General features: G+C 51.2%; 1 protein-coding gene across 5 annotated transcripts in view; it reads left to right on the top strand.

Annotated features, from left to right (window-relative positions):
• The window catches only part of MYO18A (myosin XVIIIA), a 136299-nt gene that overhangs the window by 45517 nt on the left and 67485 nt on the right, over positions 1 to 23297 (top strand). The gene's annotated exons all lie outside the window — the stretch shown is intronic.

A 23297-nucleotide genomic window follows, 5' to 3' on the forward strand; every position in this document is an offset into this window, starting at 1 on the left:
GAACCCGGGAGGCAGAAGTTGCGGTGAGCCGAGATCAAGCCATTGCACTTCAGCCTGGGCAATAAGAGCTAAACTCCGTCTCAAAAACAATAACAGAAGCAAAGACTAACATGTTGCCATGCCTGTCTGCATTCTTCCAGGCTAACGCTGCTTTTAACAGATGGAATTTTCTTCTTAAAGAATGAATCCCCCAGGGGATTGTTGCCAGCTCCCTGCTGAACCACAACAAGGCCTCTGTGGGGCCCTGGGCCTGGCATCCCAGATGCCGTTTGGTTTTCTCTTTATAGCACAGGGATCATCCTGGCATCTCAGATTTTCCTAGCTTTCCCTTCCCAACTATCTGCTGCTATCCCATCCCTGGGGAAGTAGATGGTTTAGCTTTGGAGGCCCTGGTGGATTCCAGGTTATAGCTGGTATCCCTGAAATGCTGGCTCACTCTAGCTCCTATGGGGTAAGCCCAGCTGGTGCCCAGAGGACTTCTTCCCCGAGCCTCAGCCTGTTTCATCTGCCAGAGGACACAGTAGCAAACCCCATCCCCATGCATCTCCTAGAGCCATGTGGCAGGATAAGGAGACACATAGGGCTGAAAGAAGCCCATATCTTTTCTCACCCAGGTAGGTGGTGGGGACTCATGCCACAAGCAGAGAGGACCAGGGTGAGCCCAGCGTTTCCAGCTTCCTGGGACAGGGCTGGGAGTGGCATGGGGTGCTGCACCTCTTCTGTACCCTCAGCCTGTATCTCCTCCTCTTCCTTTTACTCCTCCTACTCCCTGTCTTGGCAGCAGTTCTAATCCCAGTTATGCGCCAAGAGAAGTCTTCCCGCCTCCTCCAGACTCCTGGGAGGGATACCCTGATGACTGTAGCCCCACAGGGACAGCTCTTGCTGGCCACCCTGCCATCAGGCCATCCATCAACTGTGTCCACACATTGCCTGTCCCCAGGGAGCTCTGAGGGAGCTGACTAGCCATCTGTTATCTTCCTGCACACAGATGGGGCCAGGCCCCCGGCTCCTCTCCATGGCCTGTTTAGAAGGCCCCAGGGAGACACAGCCCCTTGGGTTTCCCTCTCACATGGCGTGTGTCCAGAATGCTGGGTTCACACCTTCATGTGTCCTGGTAGCTGCTAGATGAGGTTCCGCTGGGAGCAGGGGTGAGCCACAGTGGTAGGGTAGACTTGTGGCCTGGTAGAAATCAACCAGCAGGCCTGGGAGAACACCGTTTTCTTCTGCCATCTATCCTTCCACCTGCCCATCCATTAGGGAAGCATTTGTTGAGCACTTACTGCATACTAGGTCCTGGGCTCCAGCGGTGAGCAGCACATAATCCCAGCCCCAAGGAGCTCATAGTAAGCGGGAGAGATGGTCCAGTAGCAGACCATGACAGTACCCTCTGAGAAGCTCAACCACAGGGGCCAGTCCTGGTGCTGGGAGTGCAGCAGAGGGGCTTCAAGTCCAGTCTTGTGGATGGGTCAGCGAAAGCTGACATCTGGGTAGTAGAAGAGTGAAGGGGAGGCAAGAGGAAGGGAAACACTGTCACAAACACATGCCAAGGCCTAAAGTTATGGAGAGAGAATCACATATTTCAGGAATAAGGCTGGGAGATGGTGTGTGGGAAGGGAATGCTGGGAGAAGCACTAGGAGGCATCCACGGGAGCCAAGTCATGGAGGCCCCTGTGAGCCGTGCTGGGGAACGTGAACTTTAACCAAAGGGCACTGAAGCAATTTAATCAGGGAGCAATAGGAACAGGTTTTAGGAAATCACTCTGCCTGCTTATGGAGCATGCTCTAGGGTGTAGCAAAGTTGGCTGTGGGGAGAGTGGTGAGGGAGTGATTGTGATCCTAGAAGAATGGATGGAGACCTGGACTCAGGTAGAGGCAGTGGGATGGAGAGCCATCTCAGACTCGAGCAACTGAGTCAGACTCTGGGGTCTTGGTGACCCAATGGTAGGGGCCTGAGGGAGAGGAGGGGTCATGTGACCGCCAGAGTACTGGGAAGATGCTACATTCTTTCCCCTTTGATTCCTTAGGGAAAGTTCTTGGGGGGCATCTGTATTTGGATCAGTTACTCTTAAGTTTGCTGAAGGCCAAGTGTTTCCTAAGTCTGGTGAGGTTAGGGGAGATGTTGGTAAAGTTGAGGATCTCAGAACCCCAGTTGGATCAAAATTCCCTCCTCCACTTCCATAAGTCCGGATGGGAAAGTCAAGGCCCATTGAGAAGGGGCAGAGGCCAGGCTGGAGACTAGGGCCTGGGAGAGGAGGAGGCGAGTCTGTCTGTATCCTCAGTCGGTCCATCCTAGGGGAGGACAAATGGAGTCCCTTAGGACGAGGCATGTCCTCCTGCATCTGGGAGTATAGGACTTTTCTGCTGAGCTCAGAAAAGCCCACCCAGCTAAACCCTGGCCAATGTGGTTGTCCTGCCATGGAGAGCCAGAGGTGCTGGCCAGAAAGCAAGGCCTATTGAGCATTTTTCTTTTTTTTTTTTTCTTTTTTTTTTTTGAGACAGGGTCTTGCTCTGTCACCCAGGTTGGAGTGCAGTGGGGCAATCTTGGCTTATGTGCTCAAGCGATCCTCCCACCTCAGCCTCCTGAGAAGCTGGGACTACAGGCACACACCACCACACCTGGCTATTTTTTTTTTTTTTTTTTTTGACATGGAGTTTCACTCTTGTCACCGAGGCTGGAATGCAGTGGCGCGATCTCAGCTCACTGCAACCTCCGCCTCCCTGGTTCAAGCGATTCTCCTGCCTCAGCCTCCTGAGTAGCTGGGATTACAGGTGCCTGCCACCACGCCTAGCTAATTTTTATATTTTTAGTACAGGTGGGGTTTCACCATATTGGTCAGGCTGGTCTCGAACTCCTGACCTCAGGTGATCCACCTGCCTCGGCCTCCCAAAGTGCTGGGATTATAGGCGTGAGCCACCAAGCCCAGCCTAATTTTTGTATATTTTATTAGAGACAGGGTTTCACCATGTTGCCCAGGCTGGTCTCAAACTCCTGAGCTCAAGCTATCTACCTGCCTCAGGCCTCCCAAGTGCTGGGATTACAGGCGTGAGCCACTACACCTGGCTCTCCCTGAGCTTTTGAGAATGTGGTGGGAAGGGAGAGGGGGTCTTAAAGGAAGGCTTACCACTCCCTCCCAGCCAAGTCTAGTCGCTGTGGTAGGGGTACTTCTCCTGGTGGACCGTGAGGCTGCTAGTTGGAGGTTTTAGTGTGTGGGGTGGAGTTTCTAGTCAAAGGCTTTCAGGCTGTCGGGTTCCTCATGAGGTTGCCATGTTCACGTAAACCACCTCCACGCTCAGGTGGGTTTGGGAGAGGGCATGTTACAGTGGAAAGAGCATGGGCTTTGGAGCCAGAAAGACCTGGGTTCGGGTTTTACCAAAGTTATCAAACCTTTCAGAGCCTCAGTGTTCACTTTTCCCTCAGCAAATATTTAATGAAGTTGACCTAAGGACCGGGCACTGTGCTGGCACTGGGGGATTAAATAAACAAAATATAATCTTTCCTTGAGGAAGCATAGACCTAAGTAAAGAAATGCAAAGCTGCTATCGCAGAAGTCTGTGCAGGCATACAGTGGGGCAGGAGGAAGTTCTGCCTGGGGGAAGTGGGGGGCAATCAGGAGAGGCCTTCTGGTGAAGGTGACCTGTGATCTCTATGAAATAGGCCTATTCTATCCTCCCAGAGGCTGAGAAGGTTAAGTTGGAGAAAGATGCATACCCAGTGAATTCACTCCAGTTGCCTCTGAGAAGCAGAATAGAATTGCAGGCTGAAAGGAGACTTGCTTTTTATTCTGTATATTTTGTGGGTCTTTATATAAGGTAAGCATGTTTATGTTAGGCAAGTTCACGTATGTGAGATGTTGGCAGGTGGTAAATGCTTAGAAACATTAGTACCCTTCCCTTCCCTGTGCCCAGTCTCTAAAGCCATCCTGGGAGGGTAATTTTGCAGCTTCTTTAATGAATCCATCCTAGTGTTCACCCATCCTTGCTCCTGAGGTTTTCTGATGCTTTCGTCTGGATTTTCCTGTAGCCCTAGCCTTACAGACAGCCATCTGAAGGGAGAGATGGCCTTCTGGGTGCTTCCTATCCTTTTCTAGCTTATTAGAGGCCAGCTTCTTGGGCCTGCAGGCTTGGCCATTGGTGGCCCTGCAGGAGATGGGCAAGTCAGGGTTGCCTGCATCTGGGAGAAGGACAGGAGAGCCCTTTTGCTGTAGGGGAAGCCCTAGACCCCTGGGTAGAAACTGTATGAGCCTCATCAACCTTGTCCCTAGGGTACCTGGCTGCTGCCAGGAGTGGGGCCTGCAGGATTCCAAGGGAAGACTCAAAATGGTCTTGCCTCCAGGTCTGCCAGGCCGGGTTTGGAGCACTGGGCTTTCCTAGGGCTTTCTGGTGGTGGTGGAGCAGCTGTGTGCTGCCTGGCTCAGTGTTCTACAATGCTTCTGTTCCTGATTTTACTGCAAGTGATCCTTGGAGCGTTTTTGTTTTGTTTTGTTTTGCTTTGGGTTTTTGGTTTCTGTTTCTGTTTTTTTTGTTTGTTTGTTTTGTTTTTTTTAAAAAAAACAGGAAATTTTTCTTCATTTTGTGCCAAAGCTTCAGGCACCCCTGGCATCTGAGTCTCGCCATGTGAGAATCCTGGCTTGAGGGCTCAGTGAGGGACCCTATCTAAGTCCTTTAGGTAATGAAGGGCTGGGGGCAGGGGGCAGGTGTCAAGGGCATGGGAAGTGGTGGGTGAAAGGTCTTTGGGATTGTCTATCATGGATTAGTGGGATGCATGGGACTGTCAGGGCAAAGCAGTGGACTAGATCATTTCCAGGGCTCCCTTCTCTGTCCTTGGAGGCACCATTCTGCCTTCTTCCTTATGAGATGCTCGATGAATTGCAGCCCTGGAGTACCGTGGCCATCCAGCCCGTGGGTGGTGGGCACAGTGCCCAGGCTGCACTGACCTGAGTATGGGTACATGACATGGTCATGGCTGCTTCTGTGGGCACAGCTTGGAGCCTTGGTGCAGGGGCAGGGTCTTAAAGGTAGGCTGCCCTTGCCTCTTCCTGTCATGGTCCCTTCCTGCCTGCCCTGACACCCCAAGTCACCCTGCCCTCTGCTCCCTTCTAATCTCTCTTATTTACATTGGAATGGTTCTGGAAAATACCAGATATGCAAACACCCTGACTGGGGGTGAGTGGGGAGTAGGGTGAAGGGGAGTGTGTGGTGGGTGGGAACACAAGTATTTTAAAAATGCTGCAAATCTCTACAGCGTTTCCCAGAAACCACAGGCACGCGCTGCCTGCCAGCAGGGCTCCCGCCACCCCACTGCACTAAGCTGCTGTATTCTACTCACTGCAGTCTTGGGGGGACGGTGGGGACTGGTGACCCAGCTGAGGTGAGGGCTCTCCTGCTGCCTGGGCAGGCAGCCTGGCGCCTCCATTGTCAGTCCTGGGCAGCGGGTACGGTTGTGCCCCAGGCATCTGGCAGCACTGAGGGCGCCCACCATGCCAGACAGCCACTGCGAAAGAGCGGAGTTTTCAGGGCCCCCACCTCTGCTGTGCAGTTTGATGGGGGGCAGCCAATTCAAGAGTCCCGCATGGTGTTTGGCAACAGCTTCTGTTCTGTTAAATACAGGGGACAGTGTTAGCAAAGCTTATTTTTTCAGTTGTGGGTTCTAGTTTGGTTGGGAAACTATTTCCTTAGACCTGGGTCACCCCTCGGGCTCCCTTAATCTCCTGCCATATGTTCTCCAGAATCAGGGCATGGCGTTCTGCCCTGGTGCGACTCAGCCCGGTTGCTTTGCACAGACTCTGGGCCAGGGCAGGATGTCGGTGTTTGCCGGGTGTTCGCTGGGTGTTATCTGTGGCGCTCAGTATGGTGCATAGTGTAGACACGTGCCCTAGGTGGTGTTTAATTGATCTGGGTAAGACTCAGCCAAGGCAGGGCACAGTGGCTCACGTCTATAATCCCAGCACTTTGGGAGGCTGAGGTGGGCAGATCGCTTGAGCCTAGGAGTTTGAGACCAGCCTGGGCAACATGGCAAAACACCATCTCTGCAAAAAATACAAAAATTAGCCAGAGGTGGTAATGCACACCTGTAGTCCCAGTTACTTGGATGGCTGAGGTGGGAGGATCCCTTGAACCTGGGAGGTTGGGGCTACAGTGAGCCGTGATTATGCCATTGATTATGTCACTCAACTCCAGCCTGGGACACAGAGCAAGACCCTGTCTCGAAAGAAAAAAAAAAAGACTGAGCTAAACAGAAATGCCTTGGGGGAAGGGCATGAAAAGTTCTGGCAAGGTGAGGATCACGTCTAACATTCACTGTAGGTTAGGCACTGTTCTCAGTGTTTACATATATTCACTTATTTAATTTTCTCAACAACCCTTTGAAGGATCATAACAATCTGTTTTAAAGTGAGGAAACTGCATTACTGAGAGGTTAAAGTTAGGCAAATTGTGTAAGGTTGCACAGGTATTAAGTGACTCACCAGGACTTGAACTCAGGCCATCAGCTCTTGACTAGTCTGCTGTATAGGGGAGAGCAAGGCAGTATCCGGATATCCATATAAATCCACTGCCTAGCTCAGACCTTCTGACTCCTGCTGCCCTGTCACTAAAAGCCTCTTCACCTCCTTGTCATCCTTCCAGAAGGAAACCAGGAGTGATGGGCCACTCTTGAGCTGTGGTGGTGTGCTGCAGAAGGGTGTGACCATTGCTCTCAGTGTCTCCTGAGGGTTAGCCAGAGGAAGTGAGCCCAAGTGGCAGCAGGCAGGATTCAATCTTGTGGGAGCCGGGAGAGGGAAGGGTGGAAGAGGGACACCTTAAGAAGAGAAGTGGCACCTACATTGGCAGCATTTGATGTGGTCCCCAGGAGTGGAGGGCCATATGCTAGATCTGGGAGTCTGGGACGTTGCCCCTCTCACCTTTTTGGCCCATACTGGCATGCTAGTGCTGATCTCCATAGCACTTGGGGTGACAGGATCCCTGCAGTGTCACCTCTGACCAAGAGTGGGCTCGCCGTGTTGCTCAGGGCCACGCTGTTGTTTCCTCTGTGTGTTGTGGAAAAACAGTGGCGGAGCACAGCCTGGCAGAGGGCCTAGCAGTGGTGGGGGCAATGCAGGCTTCTCACTGGCGTCTACCCTTGAGCTCCTGCTGTTCCTTTTGTCTGTAGCCCCTTTCCCTGCCCTCCCTTGCACACTTCTACACATTGGCTTCAGTTTGAATATCACTTGTCCCTGATCCTCCCAGACCATGTCAGGTCCCCACCTGGCAGCACCCCAGCCTTCTCATAACATTCACAAGATGGTAATTACTGAGTTATCTCATTCCTTCTCCAGTGCTGGAGCACTGCATGAGGGCAGAGGATATTTGCTGAAGGAAAGAAATGGTTCTGTACTCAGGAACTGGTTTCTCATTCTCTCTGTTCGGTCTTCCAGACCAGAACCAAAACTTTAGCTCAGTTTTGGGTCCTGGACCCCTCCTGCTCTAACTGACCTTGGTGACTTGTCTCTAGGACCTTAGCGTGTCCCATCTCCACCCATGGACTGTTTCTTGCGTGCCTGGGGCCTGGCATCTCTCACAGGACTGGAGGAGAGGCAGCTCTGTGGGCATCCAGGAGCAGGAGCCTGGGAAGGGGGGTCCTGGGGACAGGCTGCCTCCTGCCCCCACACAGGAGCCCACATGAAGGTGCCAGGCTTGGGTGAGAAGAAGATTCAGGATTACATGGGGGCTACGCAGTGTCTGTCTCAGACCTTGGAGGAATGCGCCTGTCTCACTGGCTGCAGGTCTCTGAGGGGCTGGAATGTGGCCCAGTGGGGCTTCCTCTTCCCTTCCGCTGCTCTCCCTGAACTGCCTTCATGCTGGAATGTCAGCAGGATGGGAATTTTCACAGCAAGGATCTTACCCAGTCACAGCAATGGATTCCAGCTGGAGCCTGGGGACAGCTCCCACATGTCCCTACCAGGGAGGAGAGAGTGGGTGCTAAGGCAGCCCCAGTTGCTCTGCTCCTGGGGCCCAGGCTCGGCTCCCATCCCCTCTGGGAGACAGTTTTGGTTCCTGGAACCTTCCCGCTCTGACTGGCCTAGGTGACTTGTCTGTAGGACCTTAGCATATCCCTACTAGGCCAGGTCAGGGGGAACCTGGGCTTCTGGAGCTGTAGGGCTCAGGAGAGGGAGTGGGAGGCCTTGGAGCCCAGAGACTCCATCTCTGAGGAGAGAACGAGGCTGGCCATGTCCCACAAGGCCTTGCTACCTCTGGTGTGAACATGAGTCAGGGAGGGGAGCCGCCTCGGATTCCATCCTCAGGTGGGGCCAGGCCTCTGGACCCAGGTTCTCTGGCCTACTGGGGCCACCCAGCCTCGGTTGGAGGTGGCCCTGCCGAATTCATCACCTGTATCTGTCTTCTACTCTGTGGGTCCCGCAACACCTTCGGGGCCTGGTTCCCTCTCTTAGTGACCTTTCTGGCTCCTGTGCCCTTTGCCCCCATCTCATTTCTGCTGGCTCCTCCCTCCCACTCCCATTTCTGCAGGGAGCTGACTCACTTCCTCCCTCCCTCCCCAGCACCTCTCACTGCCAGGCCCTGGGGCAAGCAGGGTCCACACAGGGCGGCAGGTTCTTCCCATGGAGCTCTTCTCTGGCAGCAGGACTGAGGCTGCCCCGGCCCTGGGGCAGAAGAGGGCTGCATGTGTGGTGGGGAGGAGGCAGAGCTCTGTGCTGTAGGAAAGGCCAGATGTGGATGTCCCCAGAGCCTTGTTGCAATCAGGGTGGGACGTCAGGACACCTTGATGAACACTGCTCCGTGTCAGCCCCTGAGCCTGGTTCTGTGGAGAAGAAAGGCTGAAGATAGCACCCTGTGATGATGGAGCCTATGCTTCTGCAAGGACAGAAGACATGTGCAGGAAGATCTATCTCAGCCCTGGGTGGCATGGGCTAGAGACCAGGCAGTGACAGCACCGTCAGGCAGCGTGAGACTGTCATGACTCTCCGTGACACCCAGTTTCATGCCCGGCCCCAACACATCAAGGGGAAAGTATCTAGAGATTCCAGTAGAACCTTCCAGGGACATGGCGAGGGGAAGGGTCTGATACCATCTCCTTGTGTGGTTAGTTCTTCCTGCTGGGGGCCCTTCCCTCATGCCCCTGCCCCTCCCTCATGTGTGGACTGCTTTGGTTTGGAGCTGATTGCAGAAGCACTGGGCTCAGAGCAGTAAAAGATTTCCTCCCCGGCTGGGCTGGCATCTTCTGCCTCGCCCTCCCCAGAGCTGTCCAGGCTGTGGGAGCTAGTGTGCCTGGCACTTCAGGCATGGGGGGAACCCAGCATGTGCTGAGCCTGGCACAGCCCTGCCTCCTCTCAGCAGGCACCTAGGTTCCCTAAAGGACACGGGCACAGGCTGGGTCGAGTCCCCACTCACTTGGCCATGCCTCAAGATCAACAGAGGCAAGAGGGAAACTGGGCCCCCTGCCTGAGAAGCCTGGGGGGACTGCTGTGGCCTGTCTTCCTGGAATCGGTGACCAGCAAACATCCCTATTCCCCTTAGCACTTGGCTTTGCCTGGCAGAGCCCCGATTGCCCTGGCAGCCTGAGATTCTGGCCTCAGGATTTCTGAACAAGAAAAGGGGTTTCTTGCTTAGATGAGGTGAGGGGCAGGCAGGAATGAAGCCTTCTCCTAGGGGTACCAGCCTGACCACCTCACCCCAAATGCCCTTGCCCTCCCTCGAGGGAGGCGAGCCACCCTGTGCAGGCACACTGAGGCCTGTCTACACGCCTCTCCCAGGGCTGCCTGATCACTCTTGCCTCCACCCATCATCACCTAACTTCGACCTGGGGAAGAGAACCACAGAACTGGGTTCTGTGGCAGGACACCCAGCTTAGGAATGGCCTAGGCGCCACATGCACGCACGCACACACACACACACACACACACACACACACACACACACACACACACACACACACTCTGCAGAATTTAGAGTGGGTTGTCCTTTTCTCCCAGACCCCTCCAATTTCTGCCATTTGCTTCTAGCCGTTACCTTCTCTGTCCAGAGGAAAGCAGCTGGCTTCACACCAGAGGACTTTGTCTCTGGGGTAGGGGAATCAGTTTTCCTGCTTTAATCAGGGCTTTGGGGTCCTCCCCCAGCCCCCTTGTCTTCCTTTGATGACTGATTTCGAGGTTTCTCTTCTGTGCCTCTGAAAGAGGGACCCATCCTATAAAGGGTCCTCTACCCTTTGTCCCGCCCATTTTCTTCAAAATCCCAAAACTGCTGCTCGCATTGTTGCTGTAGAAACAGATGCTTGTCAAACATGAAGTTGCTTGGAAGGACTAGTTTTGGCTGCAGGAACTGCTTTCAGCTCATCTGGGGAGGAGAGAGGAGGAAGAGAGGAGGAGAGAGAGAGAGGGCCCTAGGCAAGGATCCACAGGTGAGGAGTTGTGTGTGGTTGCGAAGGTGTTGTTAACACATTGCTAAGTATTGGCTACAGCTTGGCCTCTGGAGCCAGACTGCTTGGGTCTGAATCCTGGCCATGCTGCCTACTGGCTGAGTGACCTTGGGCAAATTATTTAATTCCTCTGTGCCTCATTTTCCTCATCTATGAAATGAGAATAATCATAGTAGTTTTAGTCCAGTGTGGTTGTTCATGCCTGTAACCCCAACACTTTGGAAGGTTGAGGCAGGAGGATCGCTTGAGCCCAGGAGTTCAAGACTAGCCTGGGCAACATAGTGAGACAAGCCCAGACAACATGGTGAGACCCCATCTCTATTAAAAATACAAAAATTAGCTGGGCATGGTGGTGTGTGCCTGTAGTCCCAGTTACTCAGGAGGCTGAGGTGAGAGGATTGCTTGAGCCCAGGAGTTTACTGCAGTGAGCCGTGACTGCACCACTGCAGTCCATCCTGGGTGTCAGAGCAAGACCCTGTCTCAAACAAACAAGCAAACACAAAATAATAGTACTTCCCTTGTAAGGTTGTCTTGAGGATTAAATGAATCAGTACACATAAACCACTTAGAGCAGTGCCTCAAAATAGTGCCTAGAGTCAGTGAGCATTGGCCAGGCATGGTGGTTCACACCTGTAATCCCAGTGCTTTGGGAGGCTGAAATGGGAAGATCTCTTGAGGCTAGGAGTTCAAGACCAGCCTGGGAAAGATAGTGCTACTTTGTACAAAAAGTAAAAATATTAGCCCGGTGTGGTGGTGCATGCCTGTCCTTAGGAGGCTGAAGCAGGAGGATTGCTTGAGCCCAGGAGTTTGAGGCTGCAGTGAGCCATGATCACACCACTGCACTCCAACCTGAGTGACAGAATGAGATCCTGTTTAAAAAAAAAAGAAGTGAACATTATCATCATCCTCATTAATCTGTCTCTGGTACGTCAGGAAGCACTGGTGCCTGGTAGCTTGGTACCCGCAGGAATGTCACAGGTGCTGTTCCTGTTAATGGCTCAGCTCTGCTCACGGGGAGTGTTGGAGAACTGCTTTATTCTTGTCCCCACGCTGATGCTTATGCCCAAAGTGCCTTTCAGGTAGAGATGGGGAACAGGCCTGAGCTTACTCAGGGCTGCACAGTAATCTTAGCGAGGGATTGCTTTGGCCTGAGTTTCCAATCTGATCTGAAGTTTGATTCCAGTTTTTAAAATTGGGCTGCTTTCTCTGTGACTGCCTCCAGTCAGATTCTTAGCTGATGGCCAGACCTCTGGAGTACCAGGTGTCTTTCTACCTATTTGTTTTACATTTGAACAAACTCACCCTACTTTTTGGTCTTTCTACAATTTATTTTGTTTCTTCACACCTGTCTTGCTCCTGACAGCCCATTTAGATTAGGACTAAGCAGGAATTGAGGCATAAAACAGAAAGACAGTCCTGACCTGCCAGTTCCAGAGTCTGTTCTCTGCTCCTTCCACCACCCATATGAGCATGCCTAGACTCTCCCACTTGTGATTTTTACTGCAGCAAAACCTCTCCAGTGAAGTCTCTGTGATGGAACACAACAGTGGTCAGACCCGCCAATCTGTTCCTTTGCTCTTCTGTGGATGCGGGGCTGGGGGGCTTCTCTGAGCCTCCTCTCCAGCATGTCAGATATGTCCAGAGTCCATTCTCCACCATGTCCTCCCCTTCCTACTCCTCCTTTGCTTCATCTAGTTGGTGACACAGGGAGGTGTCCAGTTATGGGCCTCACTGCTCCATGGCAGAAATCCTGGCATGCCCTGGATGAGGCTTCCTTGGCCTTATTTGCTGTTGAAAGTTCAGGATTCTGTTGGGACTTCTGATTCTATAGGAGTACTAACATCAGATAAGTCCTGCAGCGAGTGGCTTGGGGAAGCCCTCAGGCCACTGCATTCCAGATGTCTTACTCGTGCTTAGCCCAGAGAATGCAGAAACAAGGAACCATTGTGTGATTGTGCAGGCACTGAGGGGCTTTCTCCCAGGCCTGGGACGCCTTGGGGTGGGAGTAGGTTTCCATTCAGCCTTGGCTTCTGCTCCCAGCTGGGTATTAAATTGTGACTACAGTCCCCTCCTCCACCTCTTTTGGAGGCCTAGGGAACAAGGCAAGGCATGTGGGGATAGGAGTCTAAGCAGACTCTGGGATGAGGAAGGGAGACAACAGCAGGTAGGCAGGGGCATCATCTGAAGGAGGCATTGGTAGAGGGACCAGGACACACTGAAAGGGAACCTCTAGACCAGACCTGCCCAACAGAACAATTTGCAAGGGTGGAAATGGTCTATAATGCTATCCAACTTAGTAGGAACTGAACCTTAAATTTTATTTGATTTTAATTTAATCAGAAGTATCCTCATTGTTTCCATTTAACTGGAATTTTTTCTGAGACAGGGTCTTGCTCTGTCACCCAGGCTAGAGTGCAGTGGCACCATCACAGTTCACTGCAGCAAACTCTTGGGCTTGAGTGATCCTCCCACCTCCCCCTCCCAAGTTGCTGGGACCACACTTGGCTAATTAAAAAAAATTTTTTTTGTAGAGACGGGGTCTCACTATGTTGCCCAGGCTGGTCTTGTGTTAACAACACCTTTGCAACCACACGCAACTCCTGACCTGTGGGCCCTTGCCTGGGGCCCTCTCTCTCCTCCTTTCTTCCTCCTCTCTCCTCCCTAGATGAGCTGAAAGCAATTCCTGCAGCCAAAACTAGCCCTTCCAACCAACTTCATGTTTGACAAGCATCTGTTTCTACAGCAACAATAAGAGCTACGGTTTTGGGATTTTGAAGAAAATGGGCGGGACAAAGGGTAGAGGACCCTCTATAGGGTCTTTCAGAGGCACAGAAGAGAGACCTCAAAATCAGTCATCAAAGGAAGACAAGCGATCTTGCTGCCTAGACCTCCCAAAATGTTGGGATTATGGGCATGAGCCATAACATCCGGCCAGCTTCAATTTGAATAGCCACTCATGGCTAGTAGCTACCATATTGAACAGTACGGCTCTAAACAGCTCCCAGAAAGAAATAGTTGGGTGTTCTTGAAGGTTTGTTTCCTCCTTCAGAGTCCCCCTGGTGAGGCAGGGGATGGTGGCATTTCCCCTTCCTCTCAAGAAGGAAGAGCTGTCCTCTCTGGCAATTTCTACACCTCAACCACCACCAGCTCTGGAATCCTAATGCCCCAGGGCCAGCAGGTCCCTGGCTGTGTGCCGCCATAACTGGGGCAGCGCTTCCTTTCCTCGCCAAGGATGTCTTCTGCCCAGCTTTGTAACACACAGGTACTCACATGCCCCAGTGGATTTGGCCCAGGCTGTTAGCACGGAGGTGGTGGGTTGGTAGGCAAGGTAGAGGCTTTTGCTTCTTCTTGTTTCTATGGACATAGGGTTTGTGCTTTATTTTTTACTTCAGAGGGTTTTAGAAACAGGCCCAATAGGGGCTCCAGAGGTGAACACACAGATTCTCAAATATTTATTGGATGTCCAGTGTTACGAGGAACCTGAGGCTTGTCTAGAAGAACTTCTCTGACTTTGAGAATAAGCACCACAGGCCTCCATCTCTCACACCCAGGAAGACCTTACTGATATTTTATTTAAATTGCTGTGGCTGACCCTTAAGCTGGCTTCCTTTTTTTTTCTTCTGTGGAAATGGAGAAGAGTTGTCATTTATATGAAAAAGAGAACAATGCTTCATTATGTTTATTCCCTCGTGTCTACCAGAGGGGGTGGGTAGGAGAACATAGTGCATGTGGTACATTTAGGAGACCCAGAAGTGACCCAAGTCCCGATGAGATGTGGGGCAGGGCTGTGGATGATTTTGGGAAACGATCCTCAAGGCTGGCTCATGGCTTTGGGCCTTGGGGGAGCTTGGCAAAGCAGAGGCAATTTGGAAATCCCCGGGGGCCATGAGGAAATCCCCAGCAGCTGAGAGACCTCAGAGAGCAGCAGGCCTGCTGTCGGGCCAGTCAGGTGGTCCCTGCAGTCGGCCGCATATGCCTGCCTAGTCTTTGGGGATTGACTCAGGGTCTTGGCAGAGAGGACAAGCCCAGGCGTCCCTACTTGGGCTCTGTGCCCGAAAAGGTGTGGTGGCACATGGCTCTGAGCAAACTGATGGGTGTGCCAGTGCAGGGACTGGGTGGGTGTAGGGGCTGGGGGGAGTGTCAGAGCCCCAAGCCTTGGCGACCACCTCTGGGGCAGTGATCTGTGGCTCGCCGTCCCATACCCACTGACCTTCCTGATTGCTTGTCCTGGGCCCCTCTCTAGAACAGACTCAAGGCTTTCCTGGCGTCTTTTGACCTTGCATTCATGTATTCATTCATTTATTCCATCAATAAGCATTTACTGAATGCCTACTATATGTAGGAACTGTTTTAGGTTCTGGGGATAGAGCGGTGATAAAAACAAAGTGGGCACCGAGCTCATCCCTGCCTCTTCTTGCCCTAGCGTCCTGGGGACGGCGAGAGGCCATCTTGCCGCCGCAGCCCCCTCGGGCCGGAGCTCCTGGGGGACGCCTCCTTGGGGTGGGGCCCGTAGGCCGGCCTGGCGGAGGTGAAAGCGGCCCCAGCAAAGCGGGAGGGTAGATGAGAAGGGGGCTGCCACCCTCTGCCGGGCGCCAGCGGCGCTGCAGGGCGTAGCTTCCAGGGCTCTAGGCGCATGTGCTGGGCCTGGCCCCACCCCCTTGGCCCCGCCCAGGCTCCGGCTGGCCGGTGGGCCAACCCGGGAAGTGCCGCCCCTGGCCTGGGGCTGACTGGGCCCTCACAGACCCTGACCCGTGCGTAGGGTGCTGAGTGGCTGGGGTGGCCCTGGGCATGCGCCGTTGGTCACTCCAGGTTTCCTCTCAGCCCTCCTTCTCCTCTCTGAGACCATCCCTAGGCTTCTTAAAGGGAGTCTGCCCTGAATCCTTCAGAATCCACTGGCTATCGGCACTGGTAGAATTTCATAAAAAATCTTGGCACCTCAATACCAATCGCTGTCTCCTAACACTACTGTTTCATACGAGGTGACATTTTGTTACTTACACACACACACACACACACACACACACACACACACACACACACACACGAATAAAGGATAATTCCTCCCAAGAAAGGGAAGGGACTCCTGCGCTGGCATTTTCTTTGAGACAGGTGTAGACTCTAGCACTGGCCCTAGGGCTGGTGCTGAGGACCTCTGAAGTGGTCATCCTGGAAGTGCACCTGCCACCCTAGTGGCTGGGCCCTCCCACTTCAAAAGCAAGTGCTCCAGGCCCTCCTGGCCCTGAGCTCTGAGTGCTTTAAACAGGACTCTCCCCAACTCCCTAAATAGAGTTCTATTATTGACACTTTACACACCGCAAATTTGTAATACAAGGATCATATAATTAGTACCCATTTATAGCAACAGTGCTTATAGACTTTTTTTTAGGAGTTTTGATTTACAGGGGAACTAGAGGGACAAATGGGGTCAGAGAAGTATTCTTTTGTTAAGATATATTTTGTTAAGATATATATATCTCATTGTTAAGATATATCTTAACAAAATATATCTTCCCAAGCTTTAAACCTTGGTATCTTTCCTTCCTTTTCTCAATCTCCACCCAGACCCGCTTGTGCCCATTTCCCATTCTTCCCCAAATAGTCACCAAGTCCAGCTTATTTTTTCTCTTGAGTCACCCTCTCTTCCCCATCAACTGCCAGAATCCTAGGCAGACCCTTCTTATCTCTCATTTGGCATCACCTTTTACCTTGACTTCCTTTTTTTTTTTTTTTTGTCACCCAGGCTGGAGTGCAGTGGCATGGTCGTAGCTCACTGTAATCTGTAACCTTGAACTCCTGGGCTCAAGTGATTGATCCTCCCACCTCAGCCTCTGAAGTAGCTAAGACTACAGTTGCAGGCCACCACGCCTGGCTAATTTTTAAATTTTTTGTAGACGGGTCTCTGTGTTTCCCAGGCTGGTCTTGAACTCCTGGTCTGAAGTGATCCTCCTGCCTCTGCCTTCCAAAGTTTTGGGATTACAGGTATGAGTCACCATGCCTGACTACCTTGACTTTCTAATGTTCTTTCACCTTCCAGCCTCCTTTCTCCTCCTCTTGCATCCTGTTAGCTCAGAATGTTTTTTGGTTTTTGTTTTTTGTTTTTAGGCAGGGTCTCTCACTCTGTCACCCAGGCTGGAGTGCAGTGGTGTGATCATGACTCACTGCAGCCTTGACCTTCCCTGGGCTCAGGTGATCCTCCCACTTCAGCCTCCCAAGTAACTGGGACCACAGGCATGCCACCACCACACCCAGCTAATTTTTGTGTTTTTTGTAGAGATGGGATTTTGCCATGTTGCCCAGGCTGGTCTTGAACTCCTGAGCTCAAGCAATCTGCCTTCCTCGGCCTCCCAAAGTGCCGGGATTACAGGAATAAGCCACCATGCCTGACCTGCTCAGCATTCTTAAGGCACAGGTTAAATCATGCCCCATCACTCTCCAAAAACTTGTTGTGCCTCCCATTGTTTTCCAGGCAGGTGGTGGTGTGTAAGGAGCCGGGCTCTGGAATCTGAACAATCTGAGTTCAAATCACCTGGCCAGTCACAATCTGTGTGATCACAGGCAATTATTTAACCTCTGTAAACCCCGTTTCCCCATTCCACAATTCCCCTTTTCATTATGTCGCAGGGTTTTGAGAGGAAAACCAGTAGCATGTGCCTGGCCATGGCTAGTGCTTGGTGTGTACCTTCTTGTTCCTTTGACTGCCCACCTTGCTTTCATCTCAGGTACAGCTCTTTCAGGTGAGAGTAACAGAAAGCCCAGCTCAACTGGCTTAAAAAGAAGGTATGTGTTGTCACCAGTATCTGAAGAGTCCAGCAGTAGAACCGGCTACAGGCTCAGCCTTATCTGGAAACATTAACAGTATGACCAAGACCTGACCTTTTCTGTCTCTCACCCCATCTTCTAGGCAGCCTTGGTCCTCAGACAAGTAATGGCAAAATGTCACAGCCCCAGGTTCTAGTTGTGTGGATAGAGATGTGTGACTCTTTGAATAATCCCCAAGTTTCATTATGTATCCTTGAAACTGATTGGGTCACATGCCCTCCATGAACCTATAGCCTGAGGATATTCTTATTGGCCAGGATATTCTTATTGGCCAGGGCGAAGTCATGTGCTGGGGTGGGTCCCCAGAGGGGAAAATGGAGTGCTATAATCAGAGGATGGAGGAATGGGTGGTGGGCAGCAGAAACAACACATGTCCACTACAGCACACACCTGCTTGATTTGAGACCCAGCTTCCTTCCCAGCTTTATCCCTCCTTGGTTTCCTATATGTGTCATACATTTCTTCCAGACTTACTGTCCACATCTCATGCTTTTCCACTTCTTTGCCTTTTATTTTATTTTATTTTATTTTTATTTTATTTTTTTGAGATGGAGTCTCTCTCTGTCGCCCGGGCTGGAGTGCAGTGGCGTGATCTCAGCTCACTGCAACCTCTGCCTCCCGGGTTCAAGTGATTCTCCTGCCTCAGCCTCCTGAGTAGCTGGGATTACAGGCACGTGCCACCATGCCTGGCTAATTTTTGTATTTTTAGTAGAGACGGGGTTTCACCATGTTGGCCAGGCTGGTCTCGAGCTCCTGACCTCAGGTGATCCGCCCACCTCGGCCTCCCAAAGTGCTGAGATTACTGGCGTGAGCCACCATGCCTGCCTGGCCCCTCTTTGCCTTTTCTTACACTACTTCTTCACCCTGGAATTCCCTTCCTACCTCATTGGCACATTATAACATTTCTCTCTTTCATTGGCCTAGCTCCAAGCTGTCTGTAAGCTGTCTACTTAATACCGTAACTGGAACAGATCTTTGCCTCTGAACTTCCCTAGACTGTTATTGATGTCCCTGTTGGAGCACTGAGCACATTCTGACTTGAATTTTAATTATTGGGGTACATTTGTTATCTCCTCTGCTGATCTGTACATTTTTTTAAATCAGGAAGCATTTAGTTGAAAACAAGAACTAAATTATCTTCTTTCACTCAGTCACTCAAACGTGCCTCATATTGTCTCTGAGCAGGGCCCAGTGCTAGGTGAGTGCTGGGGATAGAGCAATGAACAACACACAACCTCTGCCTCAGGAAGCTCAGTCTGTGGTGGGGAAGCTGAAAAAGAAGCAGGCACGGTGCTTCCCCACAGTGTTCGCCTTTAGGTATTACAGTTCACAGCTAGTTGAATAAGTGAACGACTTCCTCCAGCCCTCAGAGCCTCCTGTCTGGCCTGCCCCCAGCTCTGCTTAGCCACTCTGCCTGGTCAAGTGCCTGAAACAGAGCCAAGGACCTTCCACTCATCCACGCCACCAATGTGGGAGAGCAGAGCAGTTGAAGTTGTCACCACACATGGAGATCCCCTTGTTCCCCACTCTATTCCAGCCCGCTTATTGTGCGTGCACTGTTCAGATCAGTTGGTTAAATCCATATGGATTTTCGTGGAACACCTTTTGTGTGCCTAGTGCTGGGGAGCGGGATGGGATATAAAGGAAGTAGGAAATGGTCCCAGCTCTCCAGGGAGAGCAGGCTTAAACATTCAACACGAATCGATTACCATTCAGAACATTAGTTATGCTGTATAGTCATGGCACGTGGACAGTAAACTTCAGTAAGTTCAACTATATGGTTGTGAAAGAAACTATATTACTGTAGCTAAAATTATAAAAATATTTTGTGTGTTTTTACTATATGCTGTACATGACTATTATGCTTTCCTGCAGCTATATTATATCAAATGGTATACTCAAAATCATGTGTACTATACTTTGTGAGCAGTTTAAGGGATTTTCAGGAGTTTTGGACTATATTCTATTTTTGCCTTACATGCTGACTTTGGAATCTAACCCCATATAGTGTGTGACTCCACTGTATATAATAGAGCACCATATTGAGTATAACCAAGAACCGTATGTATGTAATGTGTTCAGGTGTAGACAGTGAGTGCTATGGTTTATGATAATGATATTAATAATTTAATAACTATAATTTGCCAGGCCGCACGTCAGTTGCTTTACATGTACTGCCTTTTCTATTCTTATAACAGCCTCATAAGGTGGATATCATACTATTTTAAGGCCAAAAAAGTAGAAACTCTAAGAAGTCAAGTAACTTTCCCTTAGGTCAGACAGCAAGAAAGAGGCTGGGATTCAGACCCAGGTGTGTCTGGCTGCCAAGCCCACGTTCTTTGCATTGCCGGGTGGGTCTTGGGTTTCAGGGAAGGCTTCATAAGGGAGGCAGGAGTTGAGATGGGCCTGGAGAGATGGAGAGGGTCAGCCAAGGTAGAGGCACTTTCGTAAGGAATGGCTCTAGTGGTGACAAGGGCAGGCAAATGACGGAGAGCCAGGCTGGCTGGGAAGAGGGAGAAGAGACTAGAAAAGTGAGAGTAAAGTCTGAGGAGGGGCCAGATTATAGCTTCCAGCTGTCCTTGGAGGCAAGCTGAGGGGCTTGGGGTGGCCTGGCTGGCTGTGGGAGTGCCCACATGGCCTCTGGAGCCATCAGTTAGACTCATCAAAGAAATGGACCATGCCCTGATATTGCACCACCACGCTTTGGGCAGCAGAGGGACTAGCTGTAGTTCCATGTGAAGCTGAGTGGAGACAGGCACACTGACAGATGAGTGACAGCTGATGGCCTAATGAGGTAGGGGACAAAAGAATTAAAAAGCAGACATATGGCCACAAAGGGCGTCTGGCCTTCCTAATATAGGCATATGCAAGGCTTCAGCATGGTGGTGCCTAAGAGGGGCTGGTGCCCTTGGAGAGAGGCTGGGGCATTGGTGGGGCAGAAGCCAGGCTGCTGTAGCCAGGCCAGGAAGTCAGGAGTCATCATGGTGGAGATGGCGTGCCCTTCAGTACAGGATGGAGCAGAAATGGATTGGGTTCAAGAAGGAAAGCTCAGAGTTTGAGATCTTTGAGATGAATTAGGAGTGTTGTACTTAAGGAAGCAGGGTATATATGTTGGTTATTTTTAGGATTATAAATAGTATAGAATTTAGAAAATGACTTAAATCTTTTATCCCTTAAAAAGGGTAGGCTCCAGTTACCTGGAAATTTTGCTTACAATGCCTCATTTTTTCCCCCACTTATGATCATAGGTAGATAATAATAGTTAAAATGTGTTAAGGCCAAATGTGGTGGCTCATGCCTGTAATCCCAGCACTTTGGGAGGCTGAGGCAGGTGGATTGCTTGAGTGCAGGAGTTTGAGACCAGCCTGGGCCACATAGGGAAGCCCCATCTGTGCAAAAAAAAAAAAAAAAAAAAAAAACCTACATGGTGGCATGGTGGTGCATGCCTGTGATCCCAGCTACTACGGAGGCTGAGGTGGGAGGATGGGCTGAGCCCAGGAGATGGAGATTTCAGGGAACCAAGATAGTGCCACTGCACTCCAGCCTGGGCAAAAGAGCTTTTGTTTGTTTGTTTTGTTTTAAGTATTGAAAATGAATGTGCTGGACACTGTTCTCAGAGCTATGTATGTACTAATTCTTTTAACCCATGTAATAACCCCACCTGGTAGGTGCTATTATTTTCCCATTTTACAAATGAAGAAATTGAAGCACAGAGGCTGGGCATGGTGACTCACGCCTGTAATCCCAGCACTTTGGGAGGCCAAGGTGGGCAGATCACTTGCGGTCAGGAGTCCAAGGCCAGCCTGGCCAAAATGGTGAAACCCCGTCTCCACTAAAAATACAAAAATTAGCTGGGCGTGGTGGCGCATGCCTGTAATCCCAGCTACACAGGAGCCTGAGGCACAAGAATCGCTTGAACCTGGGAGGCGGAGGTTGCAGTGAGCCGAGATGGAGCCACTGTACTCCAGCCGATAGAGTGAGTGAGACTCTATTTCAAAAAATAAAATACAAATGAAAAGAAGTTGAAACACAGAGAGATCAAGTTGTGTAGTTTACTTCATGCAAGAGCCAAGATTAAACCAGGCCGTGTGGCCCTGGAGGTCATACTCCTAACCATGGTATGCTGTGAATCATTCCTTTCAAGCCGTGCTTCTCAGACTTTAATGTGCCTCAGCATCACCTGGAAGCCTAGTTAAAACACAGATGCTGCACCCCATATCCAGAGTTCTTGGTTCAGCAGGTCTGGGTTGGGTTCCTGGAATTTGCATTTTCAACAAGTCCCCAGGGGATGCCCACGCTGCTGGCCTGAGAACTTGGAGAACCAAAGCCCTTTCACATACATTATGTACCAGTCTCATACTGGTTGGGTAAGAGTCAGTAAAGGTGTAATCCTCATTTTACAGATAAGGGAAATTTAAGTCACCTGCCTGTGTTCACACAGCTAAATCATTCATTCATTCACTCATTCATTTAACAAATGGACATTTCTGTGCTAGGCCTTATGCTGGCCTTAGAGTCTTGCAGTTCTCAGCCTTGGCTGCATGTAAGAATCACCTGGGGAGCTTTTATCAATAAAAAATCCCAGTGTCCAGCCGGGCGCAGTGGCTCACGCCTGTAATCCCAGCACTCTGGGAGGCCGAGGCGGGCGGATCACGAGGTCAGGAGATTGAGACCACGGTGAAACCCCGTCTCTACTAAAAATACAAAAAATTAGCCAGGCATGGTGGCAGGCGCCTGTAGTCCCAGCTACTCGGGAGGCTGAGGCAGGAGAATGGCGTGAACCCGGGAGGCGGAGCTTGCAGTGAGCCGAGATCACGCCACTGCACTCCAGCCTGGGCGACAGAGCGAGACTCCGTCTCAAAAAAAAACAAAAACAAAAAAATCCCAGTGCCCAGGCCCCCGCTCCCAGACCAATTATGTCAGAAACTGAGAGGGAAAGGGTGGGCTCCAGGCATCAGTATTTTTTTCAAGTTCCCCAGTGGATTTCAGTGAGCAGCTGAGGCTGGCACCATTGTTCTAAGTAGCCACTGGAGATGTGAAGACCTGTGACACTGCACGTGCTTCAGAAGGGCCAGATGCTTCCCCTGGGGAGACATCCCACTCCCTAGAGAGCAGGACACAAGCGCCGTGTCCTAAGAGTCTGTGTATGTGACTGTATGACAGTGAGACTTGGACAGCACATGGCAGGTAGGAGGCAGGGCTGGGTTTCCGTCCTCTCTGGCAGTGCTTACCAATCTTTTCATGGAGAAAGTCAGACAATGTATAGAACCAATGGCCCTTAGAGCTGGCCAGGGGCAAGAAGCATGGGGTGTATGCCAGACTGGTTAGGAGGTGGTTCTGTATCAGGGCTTCCTAGCACCACCCCCACCCCTTTTTTTTTTTTTTTTCCTAAAGAGGAAGAGGGAGGCAATGACTGTTTCCTTTTTTCTGCAGAGCTGATGGCTTCTGAGACTTGCTCTCCCTGTCTTTTGGCCCCTTGACATTCTGTTCTCCAGCTCCCATTTCAGCATCTCAGCGGGTCCCTAGTCCTGGTCTAGGCATCCCATGGCGCTAACTGGAGAGCCAGGCCAGGATTTCTCTTCACAAGAAACACTGGCTTTTCACAGGCAGCCGTCACTCATTGGCTAGACACCCATGACTTCCTCTGTCTGCAGGGCTGAGGCCCACCCCACCCTCCTCTCTGCCTGTGCAGTCCCTGGCGTGTGTGGAGGGGAGAGGGATGTAAACATAGAGAGTGCAATTGATTCTCTGCATGTCCCGTGTGTGCTGATGGCAGTGGGGCAGTAAGTGGGCCTGCCCGTGTGGGTCTCTGCTCCTGCCAGACCTTACAGGACTGCTTTGCGGCTGCTGTTTGGGCACAGTGTGCAGTGGGCCCCGTGTGTTGTCTTGGATGTGACGTTAGTGGCTGTCTTGGCCTGTGCCGCAGTAATTAGATGGCTAGGCCCTGGCCTATGATTTGGGTGTTCTCAAGAACACTGTGTTGATTGAATGTTCGTGCATACTGGTGTGTGTGTGTGTGTGTGTGTGTGTGTGTATACGTGTACATGTACATGAGTGCACATGTGCTTGT

Source organism: Gorilla gorilla, chromosome 4 (genome assembly GCF_029281585.2).
Source record: "Gorilla gorilla gorilla isolate KB3781 chromosome 4, NHGRI_mGorGor1-v2.1_pri, whole genome shotgun sequence".
Lineage (NCBI taxonomy): Eukaryota > Metazoa > Chordata > Mammalia > Primates > Hominidae > Gorilla > Gorilla gorilla.